General features: G+C 47.5%; 1 long non-coding RNA gene across 1 annotated transcript; it reads right to left on the bottom strand.

The window, feature by feature from the left end:
• Window positions 1-4,665: 4,665 nt before the first annotated feature.
• Window positions 4,666-11,731, bottom strand: LOC148001179 (uncharacterized). Its single transcript, XR_015637227.1, has 3 exons — window positions 11,623-11,731; window positions 11,133-11,231; window positions 4,666-8,325 (listed from the first exon to the last, which is right to left on the bottom strand). It is a non-coding gene; the product is annotated as an uncharacterized LOC148001179 (long non-coding RNA).
• Window positions 11,732-12,005: the final 274 nt, after the last annotated feature.

Raw genomic sequence — 12,005 nt, 5'->3', positions numbered from 1 at the left:
AAGGGGCGAAGTGTGTATGTCATCCTGGGCAGAGCAGCACACAAGGAAGACACTGTAACTTTCCGGGACGGAGGAGAAGGGAAAGGACTCTCAGTGCCGCCTTCCATTTATGGGGCAGTAATTCTTTCTGAATAGTGTTCGCCAGAGATTGTGGTCACATGTGCCAAAATGTCACTGCAACCTGGGACTCTTTCTGCTTTGGTTACAGGAGCACGGGTGCTTGGTGTATGATTTGTGAGGCTTGGGGTTGTTGGTTTTGATTTAGAAATCCTTTATACGTTTGTTGTATGACAGTTTCATGCATGTATAGAGTGCATTGACTGTGGTCACCTTTATCTCCCTCCCACCCGTGTTCCTCTCCCCTTCCTCCCTACAAATCCTATCCCACATTCGTGTTGCTTTGTGGCCACTGCATGTAATGGGCTGTCTGTGTGGCTATGGGTTTGAAACTACTCTTCGAAGCCTGATGGGTTCATTGGTGGATACACCGTTGAGTCTGTCAAGAGCCAATAGCTCAGCAGGGATGAGTAGGGCTGTAGGGATTCCTCCTTGGTCTGTGATTGACTGCTGACTGGTTCAGTCTTGTGCAGGCCCTTCACAGGGGGCCAAGGTGCTGTGAGGCCAGGGTTGAACAGGCCGAGTCATGCCTGCAAGATGCCACCTCTCAGCCCTTCTCCACTTCTCTAGCTTACGGTCTTTCCACCGTATTCCGAGTCCTTCCTTAGCTTTGGAGAGGGTGGTACGGAAATCCTATTCAGGACTGAGCTGTCACTTGTCCTCAGCACCCAACCAGCCATGTGCTTCTGTGTCCATCACCAAACCTTCTCGAGAAGAAGCTTCACTGCATAAGAATGAGAGCGGCATTTGTCTACGGGCATACATACGAGTATCCAGAAGGAAGCTGGGCACTGCACTTGCCTGCACAGATACAGATGTTAAAATTTAAAAAGCCATAGGACCAACAAGGAGTTAATTTCCAAAATATATGAGCAATTCAAACAACTCGATGAGAAAAGAAAAAAAATCTACTGACTAGTTTAAAAATAGGCTAAGTGCTTGAAATGCCATTTCTCCAAAAAAAGATGTACTGAGTGACCATCAGGTGTATGAAAACCCATCCATTGTCAGTAACAGTTGGGGAAATGCAAATCAAAATCACCATGAGAAATTTCCTACAGCTGTAGGATGGCTAAAACTAAAGAGAGGTGCGTGTGTCGTCGTCGGTAATCCCATTACTAGGGATATCGAGGCAAGAGTAATCTAAGCCCAAGGCCTGCCTTGGCAGCACAGAGAGATCCCTGTCTGGAAAAAGAAAAGGAAGACTGGTGTTGGCCAGGGTTTGGAAGGGTCTGGAGAGACACTTGAAACATGTGCTCACTTTTAATGGCAACACAAGTGGTGCAAACATTGCAGAAACAATATAGAGGCTCTGGGAAAGTTAAAACTGGAACTGACTGTCCAATCCAGAGCATTAGTCATGGCATACATCCAGGATCATCTAAAGAAGAGCTGAGACCCTAACGCTTCACTCATCAGAGACGCAGAGAACAGGAGCATGGCCCGCCATTACTGATGCTTTAATTTTTATCATTCTCTAAGAATTTCACTCAGTGCATGTGTCATATTCTTTTCTGTCTCCCAACCTCTCCCTGCTGCCTATACATCTAGCTTCACGTTCTTTCCCTCTTACAAAAGAGGAGGAGGAGGAGGAGGAGGAGGAGGAGGAGGAGGAGGAGGAAGAGGAAGAGGAAGAAGAAGAGGAGGAGGAGGAGGAGGAGGAGGAGGAGGAGGAAGAGGAAACATTAAAGTCATGGAATCCGTTATATTGTCCAACTGCTCCTGAGCACGGGGTCCGCCCTGCAGTGTGGTTGATCAGTTCAGTGTCACTCAGTTAGGGAAACTAACTTTTCTCTCTCTTTTCAGGTATCATTTTTTAAAATAGTTTTCTAGGTGGGGTGAGACACTGTGCCCACCTCTCCTCCTGTGTGCTGGGATTTTGTCTGGCTCCAGCTTGGGCAGGTCTTGGGCATGCTGCCAGAGTTTCTGTGAGCTCCTATGTCAATCTGCTCTCTTCTGTCTGGAAAACACTGCTTCCTTAAAATCGCTCTCACCTCTGTCTCTTACACCCTCCCCCTCACTCCCCTTGCTTCGTAGATCCCTGAGCCTTGAATGGAGGGAGGATGATAAAGATGCCCCGTTCAGGGCTGAGCTCTCCGGAGTCTCTCACCCTCTGCACATCATCTAGTTGTGGGCCTCTGTGTTAATTACTGCCCACTGAGAGGAAGCATCTCTGCTGTAGACCTAGTGAGGCACTGGCCTATGGTTACATAGCTGTATGGTTCTGCATATAGCCATATGTCACGAGGAATCATTTCATTGATATGTCCTTCAGGCAGCATAATAGAAGAATTCCTGCTGGGCTGTCTAGCCTCAACGATCCCACTGTGAGCTGTAACTTCCTGCTTGCAAGATATGCCCACGGGTGCAATGGTGGTATGATAGTTAGGGGAATTTCCAACCTCTTTTTAAAACTTGGGTTTAAGGTCTGCCCAAAGAGATGGAACCCATACCTGATACTGTTAACGTGGCCAAGAACCGGAGATGAAAAAGACCACAGTCTGGTTCCCAACACCCGTGTTGGATGGCAGACAAACGCTTGTCCTACCAGCTCTAGGGGCATATGACACTCTTTTCTGAAGGCAATCACACTCAAATGCACATGCCCACATCCCACATAACCATGCACACATAATGAAAAATAAGATAAATATTTAAAAAGGAAACAAATAGATTTCTTCCTGGTTCCTTTTATTGGTTCTGGAATATTTTACATAAAGACATTCAGTGAAGGGGAAACAATGAATTCTAATGTAAAAGGTCTATCTGCTACTTATCACCTTGGCTAACTCTCACTGCAGATGGGCAACCTAAGGTCAAGTTAACACTGGAAAAGCACAGCCTAGATTATTGATATGTTATTGATACTTTAATAAGATCTCAGTTTGGGGGTTGGGAGTGGCAAGCAGATGGGGTATCTGTAACTTGTTTCCGAGGCTTTACTCAGAGGTCTGCCTCATGGTAAAACTAGTAAGGTCCATTATCCTAGCTTTACGCCACCAACCCTGGCCCTCACCAGCTGCCCTGATATTCCTGGTTTAAAGTGGCATACATGAGCGTGTGTGGGTGGACCCGCCCAACAGCCCAGGAAACATGTGTGCTACTGACACAGCATGATCTTTACCACAGAAAGCTTCAGGCGCTACTCTGGTGCTTCTGCTTTGAGCAATGACAGTAAAACAGGCTGTGGAGAATCACCATTTACACCTATCGACCACAGATTAGTTTTTGGTTGTGGTATTTAAGGAAACATTATCCTTTCAGAAGCCTTTCTGACAAAATGAAGGGTGAAGTTTCCAATGTGGTGTAACAGAAGAGCGGACGGCAAGTCTTCCTGTGGATGTGGAAGCTGTATTAGGTCAGCTCAGAGGCTGCCGGCAGCTGGAATAACTTACTGAAACTGAGTTAAGGAAAGTTATCTCTTCACAGAGCAAGAAAGGAAAAGCCAGGTGGACTTCCGATGTGAAGCCAGGGCTTTGTTTTCAACGCTTCCCACAATCACCTTGCCCAGCCTTCTTTCTCTCCAGAAAGGAAGAGTGTGGAGACCCCACCATGGCTACGCCCCCATGGAAAGAGTCCTCTGCTACTTCTTCATTCTTCATTCTCCTTGGGAGCAAGAAAGTCTCTTCCAGACCCCTCAGAACCCTCATTTAAAACTGCACCATTCCATCACTTAAGAGGAGCTGAGCATGGAGCCCTGAGTCACACCTAGGGACAACAGAATAATCAAGATTCTGTCACAAAGGAGCCAACTGCAAGACCACCTAACTGAGCCCACGTGAGTGGACACCGTTCCGTCCTCCACAGTCGACGCTACTCCTAAGCCTAGTCTGCAATTTTCTTTCTTTCCTCCTCCCTTTTCCTTCTTTCTTTTTTAACCACAAAGCATCACTTTTCTCAGACCTTATGCTATGATTTTGTTTCTTTCTTTTTTTCTCTCAGCAGAGGCCACAATGAAACCCTGCTATAGAAACATTTGAACGCTATCAAAGGAGCGGACCATATAAGGTGCTGGGGACCTTTTTATTTTAAATAAGAAACAAAACTATTTATACTTTTACAAGGACTCTGCCCTATTTTAGTAAATATTTGGCAAAGCTTCTTGATTAAAAGAGCGAACTGACCCTTGCGCTACAGGGCTGCTTTGCCATAACTGAAGTCGTTCATTAATTTTCTGAAAATAGAAGCAGAGAGGGTGTGTTACTCCGAGACGTGCCTGAACCAGTGTTTGCTGGGACCTCGCTTACACGGAGGCGTAGCTAGTGAGGTGTCTTCTAGACCTCAGCCCGTCAGACCCCGTGTGGGTCCCAGTTACTAAACAATACACTTGGAGAACAATCATTAACGGAGGAGCAAGCTTCCCTTTGACCCTGGAGACCATCGTTGGTCTGACAATCCATTTCAAAATGGATCTAGATGGCCTGGATTTGCTAGTAAGTAAACCCCAAATGTTTTGAAGCACAGCAATTCCCCAGATTGTTAAGCTGGCACGTGCTGGCGGAAGCTCTCTGAGCGTTGTATTTTTTTTTTTTTCCTTTTTCTTTTTTTCGGAGCTGGAGACCGAACCCAGGGCCTTGCGCTTGCTAGACAAGTGCTCTACCACTGAGCTAAATCCTCAACCCCGCATTGTATGTTTTTGATCTGTTTGCAGTTACATCATTCTGTGGTACGGGGCCTCCAGGAAGTTCTTCCAGGCTGAATCCCCTTCTCTGCTTTAAAGGCATCATCTTGATAGCTGAACTGAGGTGGAGATGTGCTATAAGCTGGAAGAACTGAGCTTGAAATTCTGTAGGCAAGCGTGCTCAGTTACCTTACAACACCACTGAAAGGCATGGCCGAGGCCGCCCGGTAAGCTGGGTGGAAGATTTGAACACAACTTGGCATGTTTCATTCACAGCGAAACTGATTTCTTCCTTCAATCCCGCCCCTTTCCTCTGGCCTGAGCAGTTCCTAATCCTAAACCAGAGGCACCCAGATAAGAGAATCATCAGTAGAAGCAAAGGAAGGAACTTTGAGTCCTAAAATCTCACGTCTGGAAATTGCTTTAAGGACCAGGCTTTTCCAGCCTGTGGCCTCCAGGCCACCCACGGTCAAAGACAGCGGTGAACGTGGTGATCCGACAAAATCAGGAGCTTCCTCGAAGCGTCGTAAGGATTTCTTTTGGGGAGAGGTTTTCCGTCACTCAGATTCAGGCTCGGGAGCATGAGCTTTGTGGCTGCAGTGTGGAAAGTTCGACGCCTTCGAACCTCAGTCCTCAGAGTGATAACCTGAGGTGAACCTTCGAACCTCAGTCCTCAGAGTGATGACCTGAGATGAGTTGTCTCGTCCAGTGCCACGCAGCTTGTCCTCTGCAGACCCCCTCATCTCCTCACTTCTCAGTTGCCACTGGGAAATCCAGTTCCAGCTCTCCATGCCGGGAACTTGGCTCCCGAATTTACTAGCTGCTTTCAGTGTTCTATCCCTTAACTGATTAAAAGTAAGAAAAATAAAGACCCCTGCATCACAGATCCAGAAGCAATCAGTGAGAACCACACTAAGCTCACGCCGTGAGTGAAATACAACACCTGCTGGAGCTAGAGGTGGCTTAGTTATTCCAAGTCCTTGCAGAGGCCCTGAGTCAGCATCCCAGCACCCATGTCAGACAGCACAACTGCCTGTAACTGCAGCCTTGGGGGGTCTGATGCCTTCTACACAGGCGTGTGCACACACATACACACCCCATATACATGAACATCAATATACATGAACATTAGTACACAGACGCATATACACAGAAACACACCCATACACACACATACACTCACACACACATTCACACACAGATACATACACAGATACACACACATACCCATACATGCACACATATACACACACACCCATAAACACAAACACCCATACACACACACACACATACACACACATACATGAACATCAATATACTGATGCATACACACAGACACATACCCATACACACACATACACTCACACACAGATACATACACAGATACACACACATACCCGTACATGTACACATACACACACACATATACACAAACACCCATACACACACTCCCATACACATACACACATATACACAAACACCCATACACACACTCCCATAGAGGTACACACACACACACACCCATATACATGAACCTCAATATACATGAACATCAATACACAGATGCATACACACAGACACATACTCATACACTCACAGATACATACACAGATACACACACATACCCATACATGCACACTATACACACACACCCATAAACACAAACACCCATACACACACCCATACACCCATACACACACCCATATACACATACACATACAGATACACACACACCCATACACACATACACACACATACACCCATACACACACACCCATACACATACATGTACAGATACACACACACCCATACACACATACACACACACCCATACACACACACACCCATACACACAGAGACAGAGACAGAGACAGAGACAGAGAGCTTTGAAAGATACACCCGCTGTCACAGTCTCTCCTGACGGTTGCCACAGGCAAAGCGGTGCACTAGAAAGCTCTCTAAACCAGCAGCAGCTCAGAACTGTTTAGAGCTGGAGGTGCAGCTCAGTGACAGAGCGCGGGCCCAGCAGGTGCACATCCTGGATTTAATCCCAGCACTGTTAAGTAAATAAATAAAAATAAAAAAATAAATGAAAATCTGTTGCACAGGAATGTGCAAATCATTGACTCTGGTGGATGGTAAACTTAAATTGTAATTAAAATACTAAAAGAGAACTTTTTCAGAGAAATTTCTAGCTTCAGCTGTGCACCTTAGGTAAGTCACTCTGTGTCTCCTGAGGACCGGGATTTTGTGTGAATTAGCAGTGCACAGCTCTACAGCTGAGTTTCTGAAACACTTGCATCAGCCACCTGGGGTGTTAATGTACATGGTTTCTGTGGCTGAGGTGTGTGGAACTTGAGTCTGGCATTTCCAACGAGCTCCCAAGTCAAAGGCAGAGGTTCTGGTCCAAGGTGCCCAAGTTATCTTTCTGCTATAAGGTACCATTCTGGTCGCTAGCCAGCCAACCAGATCCTTGACTTGTCCCTAGTCCACAGCATGGTGTGGGGAAGGGCCAAGCTGTTCCTAGAGGCTGCAGAAGGCCGCTCTGAGTGTGCTCCCTCTTGGTACCAGTTCCAAGGCCTGACATGTGTACCAAGTTCGCTTTTGGTCTCACGGCAACCTGAGCTTCTGTTCAGCACCATTTTGTAGAACTGGTGACCACGCTGTCAGAGCCCCTCCCTTAAGAGCTGGTCCCAATTCCTTGCCAGCCAGTTCCTTCAGGGTACGGTTGAGACAGTATCAGACTTTGCTATCGGAAGGACCCCTATGATTTAAGTGGGGGGAGGAAACAGCATTATAAATTTAACTCTGAACCAGGGACCTACCTTGTATTCCAGACTACTTTATGCCCCTTTGCAAGGACTGGTGTGAGCAGGTCATGAGATCAGATACACCTCACAAGGCAGTGAGGGAGCTGGACCGTGGCTCAAGAGCATGGTGGGTTTGCATCTGGGAGAAATGCAGAAAAATTCACAGGCCAACATCACCCAGGCCTTGCTGGCTCTAATCACAAGTGGGTGGGTGCCTGGCTGTGTGTTTGAGACTGCTCTGAGTCTTTCTGAACAGTCAGGGGAGTTAGGTTTAGGCATTTAGAAAAATTTCTTTAGCAGGGAGATGGGGTCAAGACAACTATGGCTTCCATGGTCTTCCTTTCTTCAGAGACAGTCTGGTCACCAGTGAAGGCCTGAGAGGAGGGTGATGGGGAAGACAAGCGGGAGGCTTCCTCAGTTCCTGCCTGGGCCCCGACCCACTCCATCACCACCAGAGCAATGCACCGGGTGCACAGGTCAGTCACTTCCCAGGCACCATCTCTTCTTGGCCCCGGCCTAGTTTCAGGACTATCCATTGAGACTTGCCTGTGAGCTTGTGGGATGAGAATGAAGGGTAGAGAGACAGAAAGAAAAGGGAACCACAGAGAAGGAGAGGAAAAGGAACACGGCTGAGAGTGCGGATGAGGATGAGAGTGCGATGAGGAACCAACTTCCGGGTTCCAGAACCAACTTCCGGGTTCCAAGAGTGTTTTCCAAATTCTTCAAATCCAGATACTATCAGATGGTCGTACTTTCCAGTATAGCTTAAATGAATATCTGTAGCAAACAAAACAAACAAACTACATCTGTACCTGACTAAAATATAACCCTCTCCGAGTCACATATCAGGCAAGGGTGGGGCGGCACTTGGCAGTCTAGGTAGTGCTGATCTCCTCTTTTTTTTTTTTTTTTTTTTTTTGGTTCTTTTTTTCGGAGCTGGGGACCGAACCCAGGGCCTTGCGCTTCCTAGGTAAGCGCTCTACCACTGAGCTAAATCCCCAGCCCCTTTGATCTCCTCTTGAAAGTGAAGTAAGGACTGGAGCGGCTCGGTTGGTAGAGCCTTCCTAGCATATAACAAAGTCTTGGATCCTCGGTACCTCATAAAACTGCGTGCGGTTCCCCATGTCCGCAATTTCAGCACTTGGGATGGCAGGGCAGAGAAGTTCAGGGTTAAAAGAGTGCAAGGCCAGCATCGGCTGCATGAAACCCTGAGTCAAAACAAAGGCCAAGAGAAAGATGAAGCTAGCAGGCCACACCAAGACGGATGTTGTCTGTCTCTCTCAGAACCAAGAGAGCCTGACTTCTACACTAGCCACCACATCTCTCAGCATGGACAGAAGCTACAGGGCCTGGGGTCTGCCTGGCACTGTGCTATTTCGGCCATATTTCATTGGATGGCAAACAGAAGAGCTGCTTGAAGAGGACCTGGGTGGTGCAAGAGTCTTCAAGGTCACACTGCACTGTCCCCACAGGAGAGTTGACCACTCAGATCAGGCACCACTTGTGGTGCTGGCTAGAGAAATGGCTCTCAGTGTCCTGGCAGAGCTACGTTAACCAGAGCGTGCCAAGACAGGAAGAAAAAGTTAAGGCTGCATTGCCAAACACAGGGTGGGAGGGATCCTTTTACCCTAAACCTCAGTGACTTACCATCACAGTGACAGTTTCCTTAGCTTAGGAAGCTCTGTCAGCAGGTAGGAAGTTCTCTTGTTTGTACAAACAGAAAAACAAACAAACAAACAAACAAAAAACTGGTTCCAAAGGCCTCTGTCTGGGCCATAACAAAGGGAATGACTTTGGTTGGATCCTAATTGTAACATTTTGGCTGCCATTTTTCCTTTTACAATACTCAAGCTCCACCCACAGTTGACTTCATGTCCTGGATCCTCAGGAGGGTCTCTATCCAGGGCCTTAGACACTTTAGAAACAGATGCTGCTCCTTTGTGGTGGCTTCCTAAGGTGTCATCTCAGCCACAAGGATCCCTGGAACCCCAGGGTTTCCTTTCCTCTAAGACTTTCCATGAGAGATTTAGGAGGAGGAGTCGAGGGATTGACCATTTAAACACGTGCATATGTGTGTATCGGATCTATAAAGGATGGGGTTGCCACAACTTTGTCTCAGCCATCTTCCCAGCTTGGTGGCTTCCATGTTTATGCTTAAAAGGTTGCCAGGTGCCTCTGTGGCTTACATTGTCTCCTTAGACTGGCCTTGCAAGTTGTTCAGGTTACACTTCTTCCCTTCTTTGATAGCTCCAGATCCTGGGCTGGCTGTGGTGTACCTCTGACAAGGGTCACACACGTCTTTCATTTCCCACCCTCAAGGCTGGAGAGAAAAGCCATATGGGGGACCCAGGGTCCATCTGCAGTGACTCTGACGTCACCACCAGACACAAAGGCAGATGGTGTGCACGGCCTTCTCCGTCAGATTGCCAGGTGCTTACCGTCAAATGCTTAGCGTCTGTAAGAGCAAACCATCCTTAATGACTCTGCTTGCTGGCTGATACAATGACAAAGCCAGCTCATCACCACAGACTTAGGATAACATGACTATCAACAGCTAAAAACTTGCAACTCCAAATTTTCCCACTGGCTTGTGGTCTGTGGGGCTCATCTTGAGTAGGGTTGTCGACCAGGTGATAGGACCAGGCACCCTCAGTACACCATGCTCTGCTTCTGTTTTCTCTTCTCCACAGAGGCTCTGAAGCTTCCTGCTGCCCCATCATGTCCCGCTCCTCTGAGTCAGGTCCAGCTGACACAAACTCTCACATCCCTAACCCTCCCTGCGGCTTCTCTCCTTCACGTATCTCTGAGCAATGACTATTTTTCTTTTCTTTGCCAGGCTACCCCTCTTCAGGCACATGGGCCCATTTTTTCTTTCCGGTGTTTCATTTTCTTGCTTCTCACAGACTCCCTCCCCTTAGTACCTTAAACACCCGGGGGTGGGGGAGTCACCCACTGTATTTCTTAGGGTGCCTTCCTTTGTTGCTTTCTACACACACACACACACACACACACACACACACACACACACACACACCAGTGACTCATCGGTTCTCTTTGTCATTGGGCAACTGATCCTCTTACCCTCAAAGTAGTTTCACCCCCACTTTCTTTGCCAGAGGATCCCAGTCACTCCACAGTGTGGCCTAGGTGAGTGGGGACAAGGTTTCCCTACACGCTCACACACCTCATGCTCACAGTGTGTGGGTAGAGACTGCCAGCCCAGAGCAGTTAGAGAATGCCGACAGGAAAAGGTAGGCAGACTGGCCTTCCTAAAAGTTGTAATGCTTCCAGGAAAATAGATTATCTTGCTATTAAATTAACAAATTAAAAAAATTAGCGTCTCACAACGTAAAAGATTATCATTAATTAGTAATGATGAAACAGATAACTATATATTCCCTGGTGGAAGAACAGCAAAGCCCAAGCATCCAGGGAGCAAAAGTGTTCACACCACTTAAAAGCAGTATTTCAGCTTCCAGAACTATCTCCTGAGGAAGACGCTCACCACAGGCTTTTCACAAGGGGGAATTGGAAATGACCTAAGCTAAGCAAGAGAGGAACAAGGAAGGATCTGTGAGCCTCACCTGTCAACAGGAGCACACCTGCAGGTCCAGCTGTGACCCGCTGAGGCAGGGGGATCACAAGCTTGAAGCCAGTCTGGGTATAATGTCCAGATGCTGCCTCTGAAAGGGAAATAAAAAAACATGGTCAGAACCTTAAGTTAGTACGGACATTCAGATCAAATCTGGAATAAATCAGAGATAAGGCTCTCTTCACGGGCCACAATTTCACATTTAAACAGCAAATTCTGAATGTGGACTTGGGGATTTAGACAGATAGGCTTAGGCTTGTTTCTCCCTCCCGTCCTCCCTTCCTCCTATCCCCTCTCTCTACTTCCCTTCCTCTTTCCTTTCTTCTCTCCCCCATCCCTCCCTTCCTCTTGTCCTCCCTCCCTTCCCCCTCTCTTCCTCCCTCCCTTTCTCCCTCTCCCTTTTCCTCCCTCCCTCCCTCCCTCCCTCCCTCCCTCCTCCCTTCCTTCTGTTGTTTGTTTAAACAGGACACTTTCTTCCAGACCTCTTAAAATTTTTTCAGCTTGACTTTTGTTGACTTTTATTTTAGAATGCATTTGAAAATGAGACTAAGGATCTGTTTTGTCCTGGGCCGTCCCAGATAGCCTGAGTCTAGTAAACAGGCTCCAGATGAGAGCGCAGCCCCTCCAGCCTCATTCCTTTTTAGGGAAGAGGCTCTCACTCCCCAGCTGCACTGGTTTCTGGGAGTTTGACTCTCTGCCCTCGCTTCGGTTTCATCAGCAGCGTGATTTCTGCAGTGATTTTTTTTCCCCCATGACAAAAGGAAGAAGGACTCGTGTGTGGGGTCCTGGCTCACATGTGGAGTTCAGGCTGGTTCTAGACAGCACTCCTTAGGGCTGCTGCTGCTCTTATCTCTGCCTCCACTCC

This window comes from Rattus norvegicus, chromosome 14 (assembly GCF_021556685.1).
Source record: "Rattus norvegicus strain SHRSP/BbbUtx chromosome 14, alternate assembly SHRSP_T2T, whole genome shotgun sequence".
Classification (NCBI taxonomy): Eukaryota; Metazoa; Chordata; class Mammalia; order Rodentia; family Muridae; genus Rattus; species Rattus norvegicus.
This window is presented reverse-complemented; position numbering and strand designations above follow the sequence as displayed.